General features: G+C 44.3%; 1 protein-coding gene and 1 long non-coding RNA gene across 6 annotated transcripts in view; one reads left to right on the top strand and one right to left on the bottom strand.

The window, feature by feature from the left end:
- SGCG (sarcoglycan gamma) overlaps positions 1-994 on the bottom strand; it is a 42,361-nt gene extending 41,367 nt beyond the window's left edge. The window contains exon 1 of one of the 2 annotated variants that reach the window (XM_079903409.1): positions 745-994. The gene's annotated coding sequence lies outside the window, so the exon portion shown is untranslated. Of the gene's footprint in view, positions 1-283; positions 342-744 lie in introns of those variants that run through there. The other variant, XM_079903410.1, reaches the window with a different exon arrangement.
- The window catches only part of LOC307176896, a 139,950-nt gene continuing 119,808 nt past the window's right edge, over positions 448-20,589 (top strand). For 2 of the 4 annotated variants that reach the window (XR_013824936.1, XR_013824938.1), the window contains exons 1-3: positions 448-641; positions 2,198-2,285; positions 6,682-6,779. This is a non-coding gene — a long non-coding RNA (uncharacterized lncRNA). Of the gene's footprint in view, positions 642-1,088; positions 1,185-2,197; positions 2,286-6,681; positions 6,780-20,589 lie in introns of those variants that run through there. The other 2 variants (XR_013824939.1, XR_013824937.1) reach the window with 2 other exon arrangements.

The raw sequence follows: 20,589 nt of genomic DNA, 5'->3' as shown, positions 1-20,589 counted from the left end.
GTCATAGAAAAAGGCTTACTTGAAAAAGTACAATTCCCTTGTTTTACACAGATTTACTCGCTTTAAGGGACACCCAACAGCACTAGTACAACAATACCACGCATCTACACAGAGTGCCATCTCTGTAACATCTGCTCCTACGACAGCAGGTAACACGGGACGAGCAGCTGTTTCCCAGAAAAACCGTACGTGACTGTCCCAGTCAACTATCCAGCGACGGCTCCTATCAACTTTCTAATTAATCCCGATTTAACCAAGTGATAACACGCAAATATGTACCTACCAACCATGGGTACTCGGTGGGTAGTGGCTGAGGCTGGAGGGACCACCCCAGGGAAGCGGGTGTGAGACACGTGACTTCAGGGCTCTCTGTCTCCACCCCCCGCCCCGCCCCGCCCCGGGAAGCCCTGGTCAGCCCCCAAGTGTGCTCGCGCCTAACTCCGGGGGCGGGCCGGTCAGTAACCCAGGGCGACGCGATGAGCAAAACCAATTCACGGAACACGAGTCACTCCCCCGAAGTTAAGTCCAGTCCGAGGGCGGCTCGGCCAGCAAAACTCTCTGGGGCAAAGGCAGGCGGACGGTCCCAAATACACTGCGTGGCTTCCCCCCGGACCCGCGGGCCGCAGCGGCGGAAGGATCAGGTGCGGGGTCGGGCTGGGGGCGCCTGCCCACGCGCGGGCCAGCTCAGGGGCTGCAAACCGGGCAGCTGACGGCGAAGCGGTGGCCCGCGGCTGCGCTCCTTACCTGCGCTGCTCTCCGCGGTCCGGCGGCGCGGGCTGGCGCCGCAAGTCCCGTCGTCCCAGGCGGAAGGGCCGCCGTCTTCTCCCCGGACAGCGCGGGCCGCGGCTCCGTCTTGCGTCCTCGGCGGCCGCCGCGGCGACTGCGCTCCCGGGCGGGAGGGCCCACATCCCCGCGCGGGCTCGGGGCGCCCGGGACCCGGCGCCGGGCGGGCGGGGGCCGCAGACCTCGGCGGGGCGCGCGGGGCCCCCGAAGCGTCTCGCCCGCCCGCCCGGCGCGCGCGTCCACGTGCCAACCCCGCGTCACGTCCCCGTGGGTCGCTGGGCCCCGGCCCGTCTCCTTTGCCGCCGCGGGGGCGCCTTCCAGCCGTTCCCGGTGCAGCGGCGTCGCGTCACGCAGTGCGGGTCGGAGCTCCGGTGTTCCCGCCTCGGCCCTCGTCCCACGAGGTACCAGAACCGGCGCCGCCCTTTCCGCGCGCGCCAGGGCGGCCCTGCTGGGGACGCGGCCCTGCTGGGGACCCGGCCCTTCGCGGGCTCCGGTGTGTCCCCCGGCTTGTCCCCCGCGAGCCTCTGCGGCTCCGGACACCGAGCAGGGCCGGGGCCTGGCAGCTGGGCGGCCCCCGCGGGGTTTGCAGAAACTCTGTCCGCAGCACCAAGGGGACTGCGCGCCCACCCGCTGCTTGGAATAGCAGCTGTACTACGATTTGTTTTCTTTTTCAAAGCCTGGAGCGGTTCGCTCAAATGATGATAAGGCATAGGGTTTTCCTGGTAGTGCTTCTGTGTCTGTCATCTGTTTACTTGTTGACACCTCCGCACGGGAGAGTGACTTGGTTCCAGCAGTTTTGTGTCTGGGGAATGGCCGGGGTGTCTGCAGATGTTTGGTGAACGTACTGAGGAGGTAAATTATCAAACACATTCCTGAAAGGGTCCTACTGGTGTATTCTGTGAATTTTTAAATGGAGATAACGCTGTTTTATCTGGAAGCAAATGGAAACACAAAGACGCTGGGGTATTTAAAAATGTTTTTCACGTAACCAAGTGGATAATTGCAAGGCAGAAATGTTTACAACTCTTAGATTACATTTTTTTTAAAGCAGACTTTTCACAGGTGGAAATCAAAAGCCATTTTCCCAGAAAAGTCCAATGAAATTTTTCATTAATTATTCTCCACCTCATAGGTGATAGTGACAACCATTCTTTAAAAAAATTTACTCTCACAGGGATAAGTAAGATTGCTGTAGATTCAGATGTGCTATTAAAGATGGATTAATAATCTTCTACGTATTTCACAGGCAGCATAGTGAAAAGAATTGGGAATTGTTGCTCTAAAAATGTCCATACTATACAGTAAAGGTTGCTGATTTTATATTTGTGTCAGATAGTGTAAAAGTTATTAATGTATTCTACTTGCCGAAACTGACACGATCCCAGAGCCAACATCATCTCTCTCATTGGCTTAGGAAAAAAGAGCTGGCAATAGTTTCCTGCTGGGGATGGTGACAGCGTCAAGGACCCAGAGCACGTGCCATGATTTCCCTGATGGAAAAGGTAATTATATCCAAAGTGGAACGTGGAAAAAGCCAGGGGTGTGTACAAGGTCTGAACTCTCCAAATGGTTTTGATTGAGCACCTTATCTGAGATATTTTGATCAACACAGGACATGTACAGTTATTTGCATCTTATACGTTTTTATGAATATATTACATGCAGAAGGTTAATATATTACTTAGATTGTAAAACACAAAGAGAAAATTTTAAATGAATGATAGAAGTGAACATAAATAGAAAAGGTATTGGAATGGTGATGTGAGGCTCTTTGTAGACCCTCTCTCCAGGAAACAATCAAAAGTGAGTGGTGAAAATTATTTTAAAAACATTTATTTAAAGTCTCTGGAAATTGTCCTGAGGGTATACAGTACATGGAGAAACATTCATTCATGAGAATCTACTAAATCTTGGTAAGAACAGCGAGAATCTGGGTATTCGGTCTAGGACTGAATCTGCGCCACCCCGGCTCAGTGTGGTGCGCTGTGTGGCTGCAGCCAAGATGACGGCCTTCCGCTCCTCCAGGTCCCAGCCTGCGTTGCTGGCTTCTCCTTGGAAGGGGCAGACCTCCAGCATCCTCAGCCCCCTCCCGCAAGCTGCAGGCACAAGCTTTATTCCAGGCAGGTGTGGCCAACAGGTCTGGGACTTCCCACGTACCTAGCCACCACTCTAGGGTGGAACCTCTACCCCAGGTGTGGCAGGCCAAGGATATGGGGCCACTACTGTCCCCATCTTGGCTCCCTCGTAGGGGGCAGTTCCATACTCGGAGAGGAGAGGAGACTAGGGGCTGCAGTCCCTAATCAGTGCCCTAGTCGTAGGGTGGGAGGTCACGGTGAGAGAGGAGGCCACTGTGCCCGCCTCCAGCTCTGGAGCAGTGGGGCGAGGTTCTGCCCGGGGCAGAGGCAGGCTAAGCAGGGAGTTCCACAGCCCTCCCTGAGGAGATGGATTTTATTTGGAGGAGATGGTGGGGAAGGGCACTCTCAGAAATGACGGAGAGCTTGGTAATACGCAATTGAGAAGAGGCTTGTAGCTCCATGATAGCAAAGAGCTCAGTGGTAGACTAGCTAGAAATTTAACAGAGAAAAGCAAGGATAAAGAGAGAAGAATGCTGTGGTAAATAGAGACTCCATGCTTAAAGAGCGCATGCCGCATCTCACACGCTGCAGGACCCAGGCCAGAGCAGTAACCTGGAGGGAGCCTGGGTCAGACCCACTTGCTGATCTTGGAGAGCCTCGCAGAGAGGCAGCAGGTAGCAGCGCTCAGCCTGCGGTGAGGACGCTGCAGCAGCCATTGTGCAGAGCTCATCCCGCCACGAGGATGAGGTGTTGGTAAGCGCCGTTTTGAAATCCTCCCTCTAGTGCCAGAGCCCAGCCCCACCTACCAGCCGGTCAGCACTGGTGTCCTGGGCTGCCTCAGGCCAGGCAGCTGGGTGGGCCCAGAACCCAGCCCTACCCACCAAGGGGTGAGAACCAGCCCTGGAATGCCCTGGGCCCTTGTCCCGCCCACCTGAGAGCTAACACCAACTCCAGGACCCCCAGGGTCCTGCAGCTGGAGACCTCAGGACGTGGCCCCATCACCAGCTCCAGGACACCATGGACCCTGCGGCCAGCCACGACAGGACTGGCCCAGCCCACCAGAAGGTCACCCCCTCGTGACTCAGCCCCACCCGCCAGCAGGTTGGCAGCGGGACCAAGACTCCCCTGGCCCTGTATCCAGCCGTGCCAGGACTTGGACCTGCCAACCCACGGCCGGCTGGCAGCCTCTGCACAAGGCAGGGCCTGGCAACCGACTGGAACAAAGGTCAGACAAGCCTTCTAGCATGCCCACAGTAGTCAGCCTGCTACAAGAGAAGGGCCCGGGCAGCCCACATAGGAGGAAGCCGTACAGCATAGAGCTCTGGTGACCATTACTGAAATGGAATCGATAATTTTAAAAAGCCCAACAAACAGAAGTCCAAGACCAGATGGCTTCACAGGTGAATTCCACCAAACATTTAGAGAAGAGTTAAGACCTGTCGTTCTCAAATTATTCCAAAAAATTGCAGAGGACAGAACACATGTTTTGGAACACATTCTATGAGGCCAGGATCACCTTGATACCAGACAAAGATATCATAAAAAGAGAAAATTACAGGCCACTATCACTAATGAACATAGATGCAAAAATCCTCAGCATAATATTAGCAAACCGAATTCAACAGTACTTTCAAAAGCTCATACACCATGATCAAGTGGGATTTATCCCAGGGACGCAAGGATGGTTCAGTAGCCACACGTCAATCAGTGTGATACACCACATTAACAAATTAAAGAATAAAAACTATGTGATCATTTCAACAGATGCACAAAAAGCTTTTGACAAAAGTCAACATCCATTTATGATAAAAACTCAACAAAGTGGCTCTAGAGGGAAATCCCTCAACATAATAAAGGCATATATGATAAGCCCAAAGCGAATATTATACTCAGTGGCTGCATTTCTATACGCTAACAAGGAACTACCAGAAAGAGAAATTAAGAAAACTGTCCCACTTACAATCATATAAAAATTAACAACAAGGAATAAATCTAACTAAGGAGGTAAAAGACCTGTACTCAGAAAACTATGAGATGCTGATGAAAGAACTGGAAGATGACACAAACAGATGGGAAGATATACTGTGCCCGTGGATTGGAAGAATTACTGCTGTTAAAATGACCATATTGTACACTGACCCAAGGCAGTGTACAGAGTCAGTGCAATACCTACCACGTGTGATGGATTTTGATCTGAGACTAGCTTTTAAGTGAAGCCTGCAACACATCTGTCCTGTTGTCAGCTACCAATATTTACCAAAAGGAATCTTGCTGCTACCGCTGCCAAGAATGCCTTTTACTAGCTGCTTGACCTGGAGCTAGTATTCATTTTAGTATTGTAATCCTTACGTACATGTGTTAGAACCAATCATTTACTTCTAATCTATAAATTTAGTCCAGGTTTAGAATTAAATTGAATTCTTATTGCATTTTCCATCTTAGTCTTTCATGGTTTAATTAACTAAGCAGATTTAAATATATATTTTAGTCTGTCATTTCTAAAAATTACCTTCCACGATGTGTTAAGAATTAAATAATTACTGTCAAGTTGCTGCAAAATTAATTGTTACCATTTTAATATAACCACACAAAACAGGGAAAAGTTACTGAGTCTTAAAGTGCTTCTTAAAAATTTTAGTTAAGAGATTCATCAATGCTGACATCTTAATTTTATTCTACTCTTCAACTGGTGCATTTATTTTTATGTAATTACGAGCTGTCAAAGGTCCTTTTCATAACAACAGGTTTTATTTGCTTCACTGAACTTAATGAAATCCATGTGCATGAGGGAATTTTACAGATGTATTTAAATTCAGTACCTGAAATTCTTGTTTCTAATGGTGTCTAATATTTTAAAATATGTGGGCTTTTGAAGAAAGGAAATCATAGAATCACAAGAAACAAGTTAAAAGATACTAAAGAAGATATTTAGCAGATTTTGATAACTTCAACTGGTTTTATACTTGCATCATTTTAATCTCTTGTATAACTAATTTAGCCGTAACATTTCCAGAGAAGATTCTGCAGTCTTCTTTGGAAATATGTTCTGTTGTCAGAAAGAGTTTTCTAAGAATTAACAGGTTTGTTTTGGCTCCTGCATCACCTTAGAGGAAGCGTTTGGGTCATTCAGTGTCTTCCATAACGCGACCACTCACGTTAAACGTTCTGTGAGTTTTAGACCAATCTCAAGATTTGGGGGTTCTGAGGAAGAGATACTGTTACCGAACGCAAGTTCATGTGCCCAACGCACAGTGAGGCCAAACAAACTGAGACGTTGGAGCTTGGAGCAGAGGAAGGTTTATTGCAAGGCCATGCAAGGAGATGGGAGGCTCCTGCCCCCAAATCCTCTAACCCTCTGAAGGGTTTCAGCAAAGCATTTTTAAAGGCAAGGTGAGGGAGGGAGGCGGTTAGTTGCTGCAGACTTCTTGGTGTAGGATCCTTTGTTCTTGCAGCTGTCAGGTAGGTCAGGCCGTGATGTTCCTGTGAACCTCCAACCAGACATTCTGCAGCTGTGCCTCTACATGAATAGACTCTTAAAGGCCAGAGCTTGGAGAATGGGCTGTCCTTTGTATTTCAGGCTCTAGGCAACGTTCTTTTACAAAAGGTGCAGAGCCAGCCTGACTAAACAGAGCCCAAGGGTTAAAGCGAAAGGAACAGATCTCACATGGAGTCAGAGTCGTTCTTCCCTGTTGCAGCACCTGTGCAGAGTGTGGTCCTCCTGCCGCCCCGCACCCCGTCCTGCTCCTCTTCTCCCACCTCTGTCCTGCCCTCTCCCAGTCCTCCCTCGACTCAGGGTTCCAAATACTTGTCCCTCCTTGTGCAGATCGGCGTCCGCTTGCTTCTGGAACCTTGGCTCTTCTACTGCGGCTCCTCTCCTTCTCTGCACGAAGCATCATCTGAGCACGGTCCATCTTACTCCAAGTAAGATCTCGGTTAAAAAACCGAGATAATATTTGTTCCTTTTACAGTTACCTTATGGCAGACTTTTATTTATTTATTTATTTATTTTTTTGCGGTACGCGGGCCTCTCACCGCTGTGGCCTCTCCCGTTGCGGAGCACAGGCTCTGGACACGCAGGCTCAGTGGCCATGGCTCACGGGCCCAGCCGCTCCGTGGCATGTGGGATCTTCCCGGACCGGGGCACGAACCCGTGTCCCCTGCATCGGCAGGCGGACTCTCAACCACTGCGCCACCAGGGAAGCCCCAGACTTTTATTTTTTATATTTATTTATTTAGCCACACCTCGCAGCGTGCGGGATCTTAGTTCCCTGACCAGGGATCGAACCTGTGGCCCCTGCAGTGGAAGCTTGGAGTCTTAACCACCTGACTGTCAGGGTTGGTTTCTCACCCTTTCTCTTCACTTTTTTTCTTTTTTTAAAAAATATTTATTTTCCTATATGGCTGTGTTTGGTAAATAAATACCAAATATTTATTTATTTGGTTTAGCTGTGGCACTTGGGATCTTTCATTGCAGTGCGCAGGCTCTTCCTTGCGGTGCACGGGCTCAGTAGTTGCAGCAGGCGGGCTTAGTTGCCGTGTGGCACGTGGGATCGTAGTTCCCCGACCAGGGATTGAACCTGCACCCGCTACGTTGGAAAAGTGCAGTCTTAACCACTGGACCGCCAGGGAAGTCCTATGGCAGACTTTTCTATCATCTTCACATTTTCACTTAATTGGATAGATTAAGCCGTGTTAACCTTAGCAGCAGCGTGACTTTTTAGACCAATATTTATTTCTGTGCCAGTAAACCCGTTTCTCCCCCTCCCCTCCCTTACCTCCCTCTCTTCTCTGCGCCTCCCCCACTTTCAGCAATCACGTGATATTGATGATCTTCCTCACTTTATACATTTACTTTGGCCACTCGTATGCCTAGGTTATCACTTTTTTTTATTTTAAATATTTATTTATTAAACAACCCATACATTGTTAGTATGGACGTCGTGCAAGGTTAAAACATATTCAAACATCAAGATCCACATTCAGGGCTTCCCTGGTGGCGCAGTGGTTGAGAGTCCACCTACCGACGCAGGGGACACGGGTTCGTGCCCCGGTCCGGGAAGATCCCACATGCCGCGGAGCGGCTGGGCCCGTGAGCCATGGCCGCTGAGCCTGTGCGTCCGGAGCCTGTGCTCCGCAACGGGAGAGGCCACAGCAGGGAGAGGCCTGCGAACTGCAAAAAAAACAAGAAGTTCAGATGAGGATTCTTAACCTGGGATCTGAGAATTGGACTTCAGTATTCTTTGAAATTCCTAAAATTGTAAGCAGAATTCTGTGTAAGTGTGCATTTGTTTTGACACTGTCTGTAACCTTTATGAGTCTCAGAAAGATTCCTTGAATAAGAAAACTTCATGGTCACTGTGTCAGATTCTCCTTCAGATACCTTTGTGTTCTAATAAACAGTTTCAAAACAATGTATTAAAGTTTTGCAGTCTCTGGACTGTGCTAGAAATTTAGAAAGTCATATGGCTTAGCACACTGGAGCAAACATGAGAGGCCCTAGAATATTTTAAGGAGGTATAAGAACATGATTACATGTGCTCACTCACATATCTATAAACTTAAGACATAACTTAACTTGAATTGGAAGTCACAGGGTTTCTTGGCTATGGGATTTCAAGCTGTCACGCTCTGTAATATGCAACATGTAAATTCGGTGAACCTAAAACTGCTTCACCATGAATAGTCATGAACAGATTTCAAGAATAACATCATCATTTCATATTAAAACCATAGTCTCAAAGGTTCATTAACTTTAATGATGAGAAAACTCTGAATTTGCTCAAACTCCTGTAGCGTGCTTTAAAATTTTACCCTTTTGCTCTTTACTGGTTTTGAAAAAAAAAATCATTTAAAATGCTTTGGAATAATCTGTAATAGAATAATAAGGACTTTTTGGATGGAAGAAAATAGGTATTTTATAGTTTTCCTGTCATTTCATTGGCTTCAACTTTAGTGATTTTAAAAAAGTTTTCCTTCTTAAACTTTTATGAACATTTAAACTTTGATTTTATATCTTCAATTAAGTAAAATTAAACAAATAAAGCAGTACCTTACATATCAAAAATTGTGCCAGCCAGGAGAGGAAAAACAAAGAGAAAGACATGGGAAATTTCTTAAGCGTGAGTTGAACAACTCACTTTGGAGTGTAAGGAAATGAGGTGGTGTCAGATTTCCCAAAAGGAGTTTTTAAAAGAATCTTGTTAAGATTTTATGCACTGAGAAAAAGTAAAGTGAGAAGCATACGGAGTATGATTAGATTTAGTTGTTGCGTATGTTGGTTTTGGAGTGTACAGTGTTTTAGAGAAAATTTTGTGCTGTTCATGGGAACATGGCTGTGAAACAATTTGTTATTACTCAGCTCTGTCTTGTTAGATAAGTTAAAGGAACGGTACAGATATTTGGAGACCTAACTTGGATCCCGTAACTTTCTCCTTAATCATTAAAGACGGGGTACTAACAGCAATGAACACGCAATCTCTGAGGGAATGGTCGCTGTCACATCCAGTGTTGGCAACCTCCATCCTGATGCAGGTCCCTCAAACTCAGGCCAGTCTACCGGGTCCTTGGGGCCATAAAGAATCCAGTCCCTTCTTTTCCAGTTTTGCCCTTTACACTTAATAAATTGGGTTTGCTTTACATTTTAAAGTGCCTGGTATGGAATTCTCAATTTAATTGGATCATGAGGTAGGGGTAGGTGCACAGGGGTTCCAGTTTCTCCACATCCTTGCCAACAGTGTTTTTTGTTTTGTTTTGTTTTGTTTTTGACAGTGGCCATCCTAATAGGTAAGAGGTGACGTCTCGTTGTAGTTTTAATGTGTATTCCTCTAATGATTAGTGATGCTGACCATCTTTTCATATGCTTGTTGGCCATTTGTGTATCTTCTTTGAAGAAATGTCTATTAAAATCTTTAGCCCATTTTTTAACCAGGTTGTTTTGGTGGTGGTTGTTGAGTTCTTTATATTTTCTAGATATTAATCTAGATACGTGAGTTGCAAGTATTTACCATCAGATATGTGAGTTGCAAATATTTATCAGATACGTGAGTTGCAAACATCTTGTCCCGTTCTGTAGGTAGCTTTTCACTCTGTTTGATTCTTTCTTTTGCTGCACAGAAGTTCTAAAGTCTGCAGCTGTCCCATCTGCTTATCTTTGCTTTTGCTGCCTGTGCTATGAACCTTCTTCTGTATGTCTTTGTACACAGATGAATGCGTTTCAGTTAACTATGTATCTGGAAGTGGATTTGCTACGTCATAGGGTATGGGCGTGCTTTCCAAAATGGTTTTGCCAGTTTACGACTTCGCCAGCAGTGTTACAGGTCTAAATCATTCCACATCTTTACCAGTACTTAGTTTTGGTTATTATGTGTTTATTTAGCCACTCTGGTGGTTGGGTATCTCATTTTGCTTTTAATTTGTTTTTGCTTAATGACTGAATATTTTGAAAACTATTTCATGTAGAGTGACTACTTAAGGCGTTTCCCCGTTTATAAATTAGGTGATATCTTTTTTCCCATCAATTTTTAGGAATTCCGTATATACTATACTCTGAATATGATTCCCTTGAACAGATATATGTTTTGCAAATGAATTTTTGGTTTTGTTTTTTTTTGCCTTTCACTCTCTTAGTAGTGAATTTTGTTGAACAAAAGTTCTTCATTTTAAGAACTAGATTTTCTTTATGGTTAATGCATTCATGTTCTGTTGAAGAAATCTTTGCCTGTCCAGCACCACGAAGAACTCCCCCTTATGATAACTCCTAGAGGTTTATTGTTTAATATCTTTAAATCTGTGTTCCATCTGTCCTTTTATGTATGGTATGAAGTACATAGTGGGGCACTTTTTTTCCGGAATAGATATCTAGTTAATCCACTTTCACTATTGCAGAGAACGCCCTTTCCCCACTATGGAGCACTGTCCCCTCTGTCATAATCAAGGGACTGTAAAGGCAGCGTCTGTTCCTGGGCTTCCTGTTTGATTGCACTGGTCTGCCTTAGTGACCACTGCTTGCTCACGAGTCTTTGTATCTGGAACTCTAACCTTCCAATTTTGCTCTTTTTCAAAATTGACTTGTCCCGCCCTTAATTTTTACATTTCTGTTTCTACGCATGCACGTGTACACACACGCCTGATGAGATTTCGATTGGGATTGAATTACATTTATACTTCATTTTGGGAAAAATCAACTTAAATATTAAGTCTTCCAATTCATGAATGTGGAATATCTCTCCATTACTTAAATCTTTTCTTTCTCTCGGTGTGTTTTATCCTCTTCTGTTATGGGTCTTGCTTATTTTTTGTTAGACTTATTCCTAGGTATCAGTTATAAATTATAGTGTTTTAAAAATCAAATAATTAGCTAATTGTTGCTAGTATATAGATACATACAATTGGTTTTTCGTATTTATCTTATACCAGAAGCCTTGCTAAATTCTCTTACAGCACCTAATATGTTGTCTTTAGTTTACTGGATTATCTAAATGTACAATCTTATGATCTTCGGATAAGGATGGCTTTACTTCTTTTTTTTTTTTTTTTTTTGTGGTACGCGGGCCTCTCACTGTTGTGGCCTCTCCTGTTGCAGAGCACAGGCTCCGGACGCGCAGGCTCAGCGGCCATGGCTCACGGGCCCAGCCGCTCCGCGGCATGTGGGATCTTCCCGGACCAGGGCACGAACCCGCGTCCCCTGCATCGGCAGGCGGACTCTCAACCACTGCGCCACCAGGGAAGCCCCGACTTCTTTCTTTCCAGTGTATAAGCTCTTATTTCTTTTCCTTGTGCATTTTCTTGGTAGGGACCCACGTAAATCCTCTGACTTTGTTCTTTGAGGTTGGTTGGACACTGGACTAGGTTCTAGAAGAGAGACCTTATACACCAGTGCTTTCCATGCTTAGTCTCCCTTCATCCTCTCATCAACCTTAGTGATAGATACTAAGTGTTATTAGCGTCACTAGTACCATCCTGTAGAGGAAGAAACCAGACTTAGAAGAGTTAAAGTGCGAACACGATGAGGAATGGCTTTCCTTAATATTCTTTCCCTGCAAATACGAAGAAATGCTGCATGAAATATAAAGATTTTCCAAATACACAGCCAAGACCAAAAAAAAAAAAAAAAAGAGCCCCCAAAAACCTAAATGAAAAATAGGAAATTCTCAGTTGCCAGAAAGAAGGAGGACCCCAGAGCTAGGTTCTGAGTGCGGGCTGCACCGCCGTGGCCCCTGGGTTATCACTCCTGGAAACAGACCCTGGGGCTGGGGCAGGGGCTTCAGTTCCTACACAGAGTGAAGTCAGTGTATAGGTTCTACACCAGATTTTGAGCTGGGCTTGAGCCCCTGCCTAAAACCAGACTCTGGTTAGGAAAATGGGACTGAAATACATAAGTTTGTTCTAATTCCCACATGAAATGCTCAGACTTCATTTATAATAATATTATTGTCCCGAGTTCTGAAGGAGGCAGTCTCAGCAAGAGTAGTGACTTCTAATACTTAGGTCACCCGGTTAGGACACGGCAGGGTCCAGGGTCGCTTCAGAGCTGTGCCCCACCTAGTCTGTGTTGACCCCTGTCGCATTCCACAGATCCCTGTGCCCCCATTTCCTGCTGGGGGGCAATTTCCCCAACAAGAGAAACTCCTATCTCAGGAAGATGATTTTTCCAGGGAGTGCAGAGGCTGACGTTCTCAGTATACATCGATTGCTTTGGGTAACGGAAGGCAGGTCTTATGTATACCATCATCCCATGAGCTTTTTTTTTTTTTTTTTTTAATCTTTTTAAATTTTGTTTTTGTATTGGAGCATAATTGATTTACAGTGTTGTGTTAGTTTCAGGTGTACAGCAAAGTGATTCAGCTGTACATAGAGATGTATCTTTTTTTTTTTTTTTTTTTTTTGCTGTACACGGGCCTCGCACTGTTGTGGCCTCTCCTGTTGCGGAGCACAGGCTCCGGACGTGCAGGCTCAGCGGCCATGGCTCACAGGCCCGGCCGCTCCGCGGCATGTGGGATCCTCCCAGACCGGGGCACGAACCCGTGTCCCCTGCATCAGCAGGCGGACTCTCAACCACTGCGCCACCAGGGAAGCCCAAGATGTATCTATTTTTTTTCAAATTCTTTTCCCATTTAGGTCATTACAGAACATTCCATGGGTTCTGACAGCATGTAATTCAGAACTCTGTTCAGATGTGGGGCACGACCACCACCTCGTGTCCTTAATCCTTACAGGCAAGCACAGTTCTGAGCTTTTCTATTCTAGAGTAGATCTGCCTATTCTAGAGCTTCCTGTAAATGTCATCACACAGTGTCTATTGTTTTGAGTAAGGCATCTTTCGCTCGGCATAATGTACGTGAGATTCCTTCACGTTGTTACGTGTTTTAGTAGTTTGTTCCTTTTTATTTTTGAATAACATTTTTCATTGAAACAATTTGTTTTTCCATTCCCCTATTGATGGACACTGGCTTCTTTCCAAATTTTGTCTCTTATGAATAAAGCAGTTATGAATGTTTCTGTACAGATCATTCTGTGGTCACATACTTTACTTCTCTCGGGTGAATACCCGGGAGTAGAATTGCTTGTCGTGGGGTAGGTGTGTGTTTAGTTTTTTAAGACACCATCTTACATTTTTCCAGAGAGGTTTATCATTTTACGTTCCTATGCCTGATGCATGAGAGTTCGGATTCCCCTCATCCTCACCAACGTTTAGTGCTGTCAGTCTTTTTAATTCTAGTGGGTGTGCAGCTGTATCTCATTATAGTTGTATAAGCATTTCTCTGATGACTAATCGTGCTCAGAAATTTTTCACGTGCTTGTTGGCCATTCATATATGGTACTTTGGGAAGTACCTATTCAAATCTTTTGCACGTGTTTTGTTAGACTGGCTTTTATTATCGAGCTGAAGGCATTCTTCTATATAGCGAGCCTTTGTCAGATAAACAGATATTTCCTTTCAGTATGTACTTTCTTACTCATTTTCAATAGTATCTATTTATAAATTCGTGAGTAGAGTTTTTCATTTTGATAGATTAATTTTTTCTTTTACGGCTTGAAATTTCTGTGTCCTATTAAATAAACCTTTCCCTGCCTCTTAAGTCATGAAGATATTCTGTTATGTTTTCTTCTAGAAGCTTTGTAGTTCTGGCATTTAAATGTAGGCCTGTAATCCGTGATGAGTTATGTTTGTGTTTGTTTTGAGGTGGGCATTACGGTCTGTTTTTCCGGACGGTGTTCAGTTGTTCCTGCCATCCCTATTGAAAAAGTTCTCCTCTCTGTCGTTGCTTTGCTGACTTTGCTGGTAATCAAATGTCAGTACAGATGTGGGTTTATTTCTGGGGTCTTTTCTGTTCCATTGATTTATTTGTCAGTCTTCAGGCCAGTGTCACCGAATCCTGACTCCTACAGCTTTATGATAAGCCTTGAAATCAAATAGTATAAGTCCTTCAACTTAATTCTTTTCAAAGACTGCTTTGGATATACCGGATTTCTACACACTAGATGGTTTCATATTAATTATAGAATCAGCTTGTCAATTTCTAAGAAAAAAAATGAAAAATGCCTGGTGAGATTTTTATTGGGATTGCATATAATGTAATTAAGTTTTAAAATTTGATGTAAGAGCAATCAAGATACTAATAAGTGGAACTTGACAAACTGACTGCAATTTGAATGAGTAAGCAAAGAACCATTAATAGTCAAGAAAAGTTGCAGAAGAAAAATGAAGGTATAGCAAACCAAATATTCAGGCTTAACTTACTTATTAAGTTGTTAAAATAGTGTTTGTATTATAGCTGGAGAGGCCATAAATAGACCCATAAACATAAGGAAACGTATTATATGGCAGAAGGGCATTACAAATAAATAAAGAAATCTAGACGCTTTAACAAACTGTGCTGGGGGAATTGGCTTGTGACATGCAAAAAAGTTAAAATAGATTTTATTCTTACCCCAAACTATGCACTAAAATAAGTACCAAATGGTTTATGACCCAAATGTAGATACTAAAATTCAAAGCATATGGAGGAGCAGCAGAATGTGACTTTTGGAGAGCACAGATGTTCCTAAAAGAGACACAAAAATCACAGTTTATGAGACAAAGGCAATAAATTTGACTATATTAAAACCAAAAACTTCTGTGGTTCGAAAGACTCTGTAAAGTGTGAAAAGACCAGCCACACACTGGGAAGTGGCATTTGTGATGCATAAATTACAAAGAATTATTATTATTTTTATTTTACACTGGAGTACCGTTGATTAACAGCGGTTAGTTGTTAGTTAGTTGTGTTAGTTTAGGTGTACAGTAAAGTGATTCAGTTATACACATGCATGTTATCTATTCTTTTCAAATTCTGTTTTCATTTGGGACCTACTGTAGAGAGCACAGGGAACTCTGCTCAATACTCTGTAATAACCGAAATGGTTAAAGAGTTATTTTTTGGGAGTAATATATAATTCCTATAAAATTAACTAAAACAATTACAAAAATGCAAGCAGCCGACTGATAAAGGGACAGCCTTTGAGGATGGCCGTGGTCAGTTCCTTCCTCCCTTCTCTGTGTGCGTGATGCTCTGTCTGTTTAGAGGTGGACTCTGTTTTTCCTCCCCTCAAATCAAGGTTGGTTTTATGAATTACCTTGACCGATAAAATGTAGCAGATATGATGGTGAATAAGCAACTGGCAGAAAAAGAAATCTGAAAGGCCAACACGATGAAAAGATATCCAGCCTCACTAACCATCAGGGAAATGAAAACGGAATATCTGATGACATCATCTCACACACATCAGATGGTCATGTTCATCAAGCCTGACAATCAAATGATGAGGAGGGTGTCACTCACTGCTTGGGGTGCAGTAAAAGTTGGTACAAACACGTTAGAGAACAATTTTGCGATATCTAGACAAATTGGAGATGAACATTTCCCCAATTCTGTTCTCCGTATATATCCTGGACTGATTTTCACATAAACCTGTGGAAATGTGTACGAGGGTGTTTGGCTTGGCATTGTTTATTAAAGTAAAAGATTGGAAATTAACTAAATGCTTATCATCAGGGGAAGCATATGTGACGTGTTTGTGCAATGAAAAAAGCAAGTTGCAGATGAATAACTGACATTATTGAAGCTGTTACAGGTTGTGGGCATAACACCTCTATGAATACTGTCATTGTCATTGCCGCCATCCTTCCCATTTTACAGAAAAGTGAAGTATCTTCCCAAGATGTACAGCTCGTAGATGGGAGAGCTGGGCTTTGCACTCAGGAATCCAGACTCTTCTTAATGACTACATTATGCTGTATTTGGAGAATTGTTGAAGACAGTGCCTTTCTCCCCTCCTGACTCCTTATACCGCGTCTCTGAGATGGAGGCTGTGTCAGGACAGGAGAATGTTGGCTCATTGGAGAAGATAAGCTTCTTGTTATATAAAATCCTTAAGAGTCGTAAATTAACTCCGAGCATTCAGGAGAAAAAAAACCCCGTAGATTTTCTTATATTCAACGAACAGGATCAGCTCCCGTGTGTGAGAGGAGACAGTCAAACCAGTAGACTTAACACAGTATCGATCATCTCAGCAACAGTAGTAACAGAGAGGCTTGTAGTAACAGTAGTAACAGAGGGGCTTGTTGTAAGGACTCAGCGAAACCCTGCACTTCTAAAGTGCCCGGCACACGGCAGGTGCTCAGTAAACGTTCTCTCCTTTCATGTAAAATTTCTAACTCTTTGTAGTACTATTGTTTATGTTAACACCTCAGTGAACCAAGGGGTTTCATAGAAAAGCCCTTGAGGTCTGAATTTATGAATTTGTATGTGCTGATTGCAGCATGTTGTAAGTATACAAGCAAAGAAACAAGAAATGATAATGGATTTGGAGCAGCTGTGCAAAGTCAGCAGCCAGAAAGAGGTCCAAAAACCAGTACAAGTTTATTACCAAGTGGGAGAAAGTGGAGGTCATTTAGTGGCCAAGGCCAAATAAGTTCTAGAAATAGTGGATAATTCCTACCTGCAGTGTACCCTTGAAAACAGTCATGAATTTCTGTCACCTGGATAGGAGAATATCTGTTCCTGTTCAAGATGATGAAGAATAGCATTGAATAAAGCAAAGACCTCAGCCACCATGAAGCTTGCTGCCAGACAGATACCCATAAATACGTAAAATATGTGTCATGTCAACATAGGGAGAGATGGGGATGGGTGTCCTGATGGAAAATAAAGCAGGAGAGTGCGTCGTGGTGTTCTAGGTGAGGCTGTAAATTAGGCAGGAAGGTCTCCTAGAGAAGTGGCATTTCTGTAAAGGCCTGAGAACGGTGTGAGAGGGAGGGAAGGACTCTTCTGAGGAGAGAACTGCAAGTCCCAAGAGTGTGCCTGTTCGTTCCAGGAACGGCAAAGAGGCCAGTTGGCTTGAGCGCGGGAGCTCGGGAGAGAATGGAGACGGGGTGGCCACACCCGGTACTATTTCCCCGGCCACTGAAAAGATACTGGCTTGTTTTCTGAGTGAGACGGGAAACTGTTGAATGATACCATTATGGACTGACTTGTGTCCTCCTCAAATTCATATACTGAAACCCTAACCCCCAATGTAGCTATATTTAAGGATTTGGCCTTTAAAGAGATAATTAGTGTTAAATGAGTTCATTAGGGTGGGGCCCTAATTCCGTCTAATTGGTGTCCTTGTAAGAAGAAGGGATCAGGACACAAGAAAGACACTAGGGGTGGGAGGAAAAGGGGGAAGGACTGTGTGAGGACATGGCAAGGAGGCAGTCCATCTTCAAGACAAGGAGAGAGGCCGCAGGAGAAACCAAACCTCGACCTTGGACGTCCAGCCTCCAGACTGTGAGATGTAATCTGTTGTGTAAGCCACTGATTGAGTATATTGCAGTGATCGGGCAACATGACAGACATTTACCGTGACAGTCCCGGTGGGAGGTGACGACAGCCCGGGCAAGAGTGCGGGTCAGTGTGGAGGATGTGTTGCCCAGAGTCAATGCATTTGGTGATGGGTTGGATGTGAGGTCAGAGGAAAAGAGCCAACTTGGAGTGAACTTCACATTTTTGCCCCAAACAGTGATTGATGTACGATGGTCTCGTGGGCTGATTTGGAGATGGCTGGAAAAGCAGGTTTAGGGGAGTGATGATGAGTTTGGTTTTGGATTAGCTAAGTTTGAGTCCCCTCTAAGACATCAACGCTGATGTGTCTTGTAAGCACACGTATGCATCGGGCGATGATGCGGGAGGCTCCTGGCTGGAGCTATAAGGATGGAAGCTGGCACTTAAGCCGTGACACTGGATAAGATACCTAAGGGCTGGAGTGTAGTTGGAGAGAGAAGAGTCTGGAAGACTCAGTCCTGGGTCCCTCCAGCATTTAGAGTTGGGGGAGAGGAGGAGATGTGTAGTGAGGAGTCCCCAGTGAGATGGGAGGAAGATGGGGAATACATACAGGGCACTTGGCGTTCAGAGCCACGTACATGTGGCTTCTCACGGGTAAGCGGGCATCACTGTGGTAAGTGAGGCTGAGAGGCTGGAGGACACGGTGGTCAAACACGAAGAGAAATCCCCAGACAGATTTCTCAGATTAACCCGCCAGAGGAGAGGTTGCATCCCGATGCTTCCTTGGCTGTGGGTGGGATGACGTTAGCTGTTGGGAGTGAAACGTACGGCTCTGAAGGATGGATGCCACTTCCTTTGAGGGTCTTTTTGGGAAAAGCAAACTCTGATGGTCAGGAATTTCAGTCTTAGATCATAGATAGGATTTGGGTCCCCCTGATATGATATGAAGTGATACCTAAACGTATATACTGCATGATATCTCTCCCTGAGATGGGACATATATCCGTCTGATATTACACACACATATATCCTTCTGGTAGGTACCAAGTAGATTCCTGTGGTGTGTATTTACGTGCTGTCTCTAGAATTCCAGTTTTGCGTGGAATACACCTTTAACTTCTCCTTGATTAGAGGGAGCTAGAAGGGGCCATAGAGTTTTGTAGGAAATTTCCATCTACCTGTATTGACTTCTGAGATTGCCCTGGCTACCAGGCTTCTCCGTTTCTGTGCTTGCAGTCAAAATCCTTCCCCTTCTTCAGGCTCTTCCTGGGTCCGACCCCTCTGTGCAATCATCTTGGATTCCTCTACCCCTTCCTGAGGGTCTGTTCTCTGAGCCATTTATTAATTATTGCATCATGTGACTTGGTTGGTATATGCCATCTTATATATTTCACATTTATTTCATCGCTTTTAGTAGATTGTTTCCTTTGATGTGTTTACCTTGCTAGGTTGTAAATTTACTGGTAGCGGCAATCATGTCAGTTTTATTTTATATTCTTAAAAATATGGAGCTCACAAATGTTTAAAGCTGTGGTTAGGTAATTATTCTATGTGAGATAGAAAAACATCTCTAAAATAAATTGTACAGATGATTCTTTGCTTAAAGGAATAAATTGTTTTAATGCTTTAAAAATAATCTTTTAAAGAGAAATCATTTTCCCATTAATATTAAATTAGAGATGTGTTTTATTGGAGTATTTTGTTCCTGCTTTATGAAATAAAATCACACGAAGGAGGGGAAAATGTTCTTCTGAACAGGTGTCAACAAGACATTCCCAGTAATTACTGGAGCGTTCTGTTCTGAATAAAGAATACAGATTCACGACACGATGGAAGGGAATAGGGTGCTGCTGTCTGCTAGTACAATATCTGGGTCAGCGTTTCCTGTCCTGTTTACAGAGGTTCTAATTTCAGTAATTTAAATTATTTAATTACATTTTTTCATGATTCTCAAATTGCCTTAACATTTTAAGGTCATTTCCAAGGCAAAGTTTAGACATTTTAAACATAGCTTCCCTATTTTCACACGTTTCCCCAGACATATGAGAATTTTGTTGACTCTTGAAGAGAGACAATGAGAAGTAACATCAAGGCCTCTAATCCCTTGCTTAACGGTTCATTCATTCATTCGGCATTATTTATCGGTGCTTCTGTGGGCCAGCGAGAGCGATGAACAGGATGCGGAGGGCTGAGGCCTCAACCAGAGACTCATTCACCAACCCCGCACTGAGCAGCGGCCCTCTGCCTAGGTGCTAGTGGGATGGCGAGGCCACGATTGATTGGGTTAATCCTGGGGGCTGCGTGATGGGTTGCTAGTTGTGGGTGCCAGGTCTCTCTCTGCTTCGGGGCTTCTCTGAAACATTAGGACCTTCCCCTGTAGAGCACACACCAGGCTTTAGCGTGCTGTCAGCTCCCCATTGACCTGGAGCTCTGTGATGATTGTGTTCACTCACCTGGTCGCCAGTATCTCATCAGAAGCTGGCACACAAGAGCGTGTAAAGATTTTTGGTTCACAAGTGGATGCATGCATGAATAAGGGTGTGATTCTATACAGCCTGTAATTAAAAAGCTGTCTGCTCTTTAGAATGTAGTTATAAGTTTATTTTTCTCTCTTTCATTCTAAAACTGTCATTTTTCTGAAGCAAGCATGTCTTTAATTGTGCTCAATTTCCAGAGTTATCCACGGTCCCACACATCCCTAATTTAACGTGCTGATCGATGAATGTGTGTTTTTCTGGAGGTGTTCCTATGTCTCCTTGCATGTGTTCTGCTGTTTGGAAAGTTTTTGTATCGTAATTCCCAGGGACATGAGGAGATGCCCAGTTTTACCTGGATTTGCGTTGTTTGTTTAATAAGATAAGACCAGATGTGCTCAGATAGTTTAAACAATATGTATTTCAGTACCAGATGTGCCTCTGTTAAATTAC

Source organism: Stenella coeruleoalba (assembly GCF_951394435.1).
Source record: "Stenella coeruleoalba genome assembly, chromosome: 18".
NCBI lineage: Eukaryota > Metazoa > Chordata > Mammalia > Artiodactyla > Delphinidae > Stenella > Stenella coeruleoalba.
This window is presented reverse-complemented; position numbering and strand designations above follow the sequence as displayed.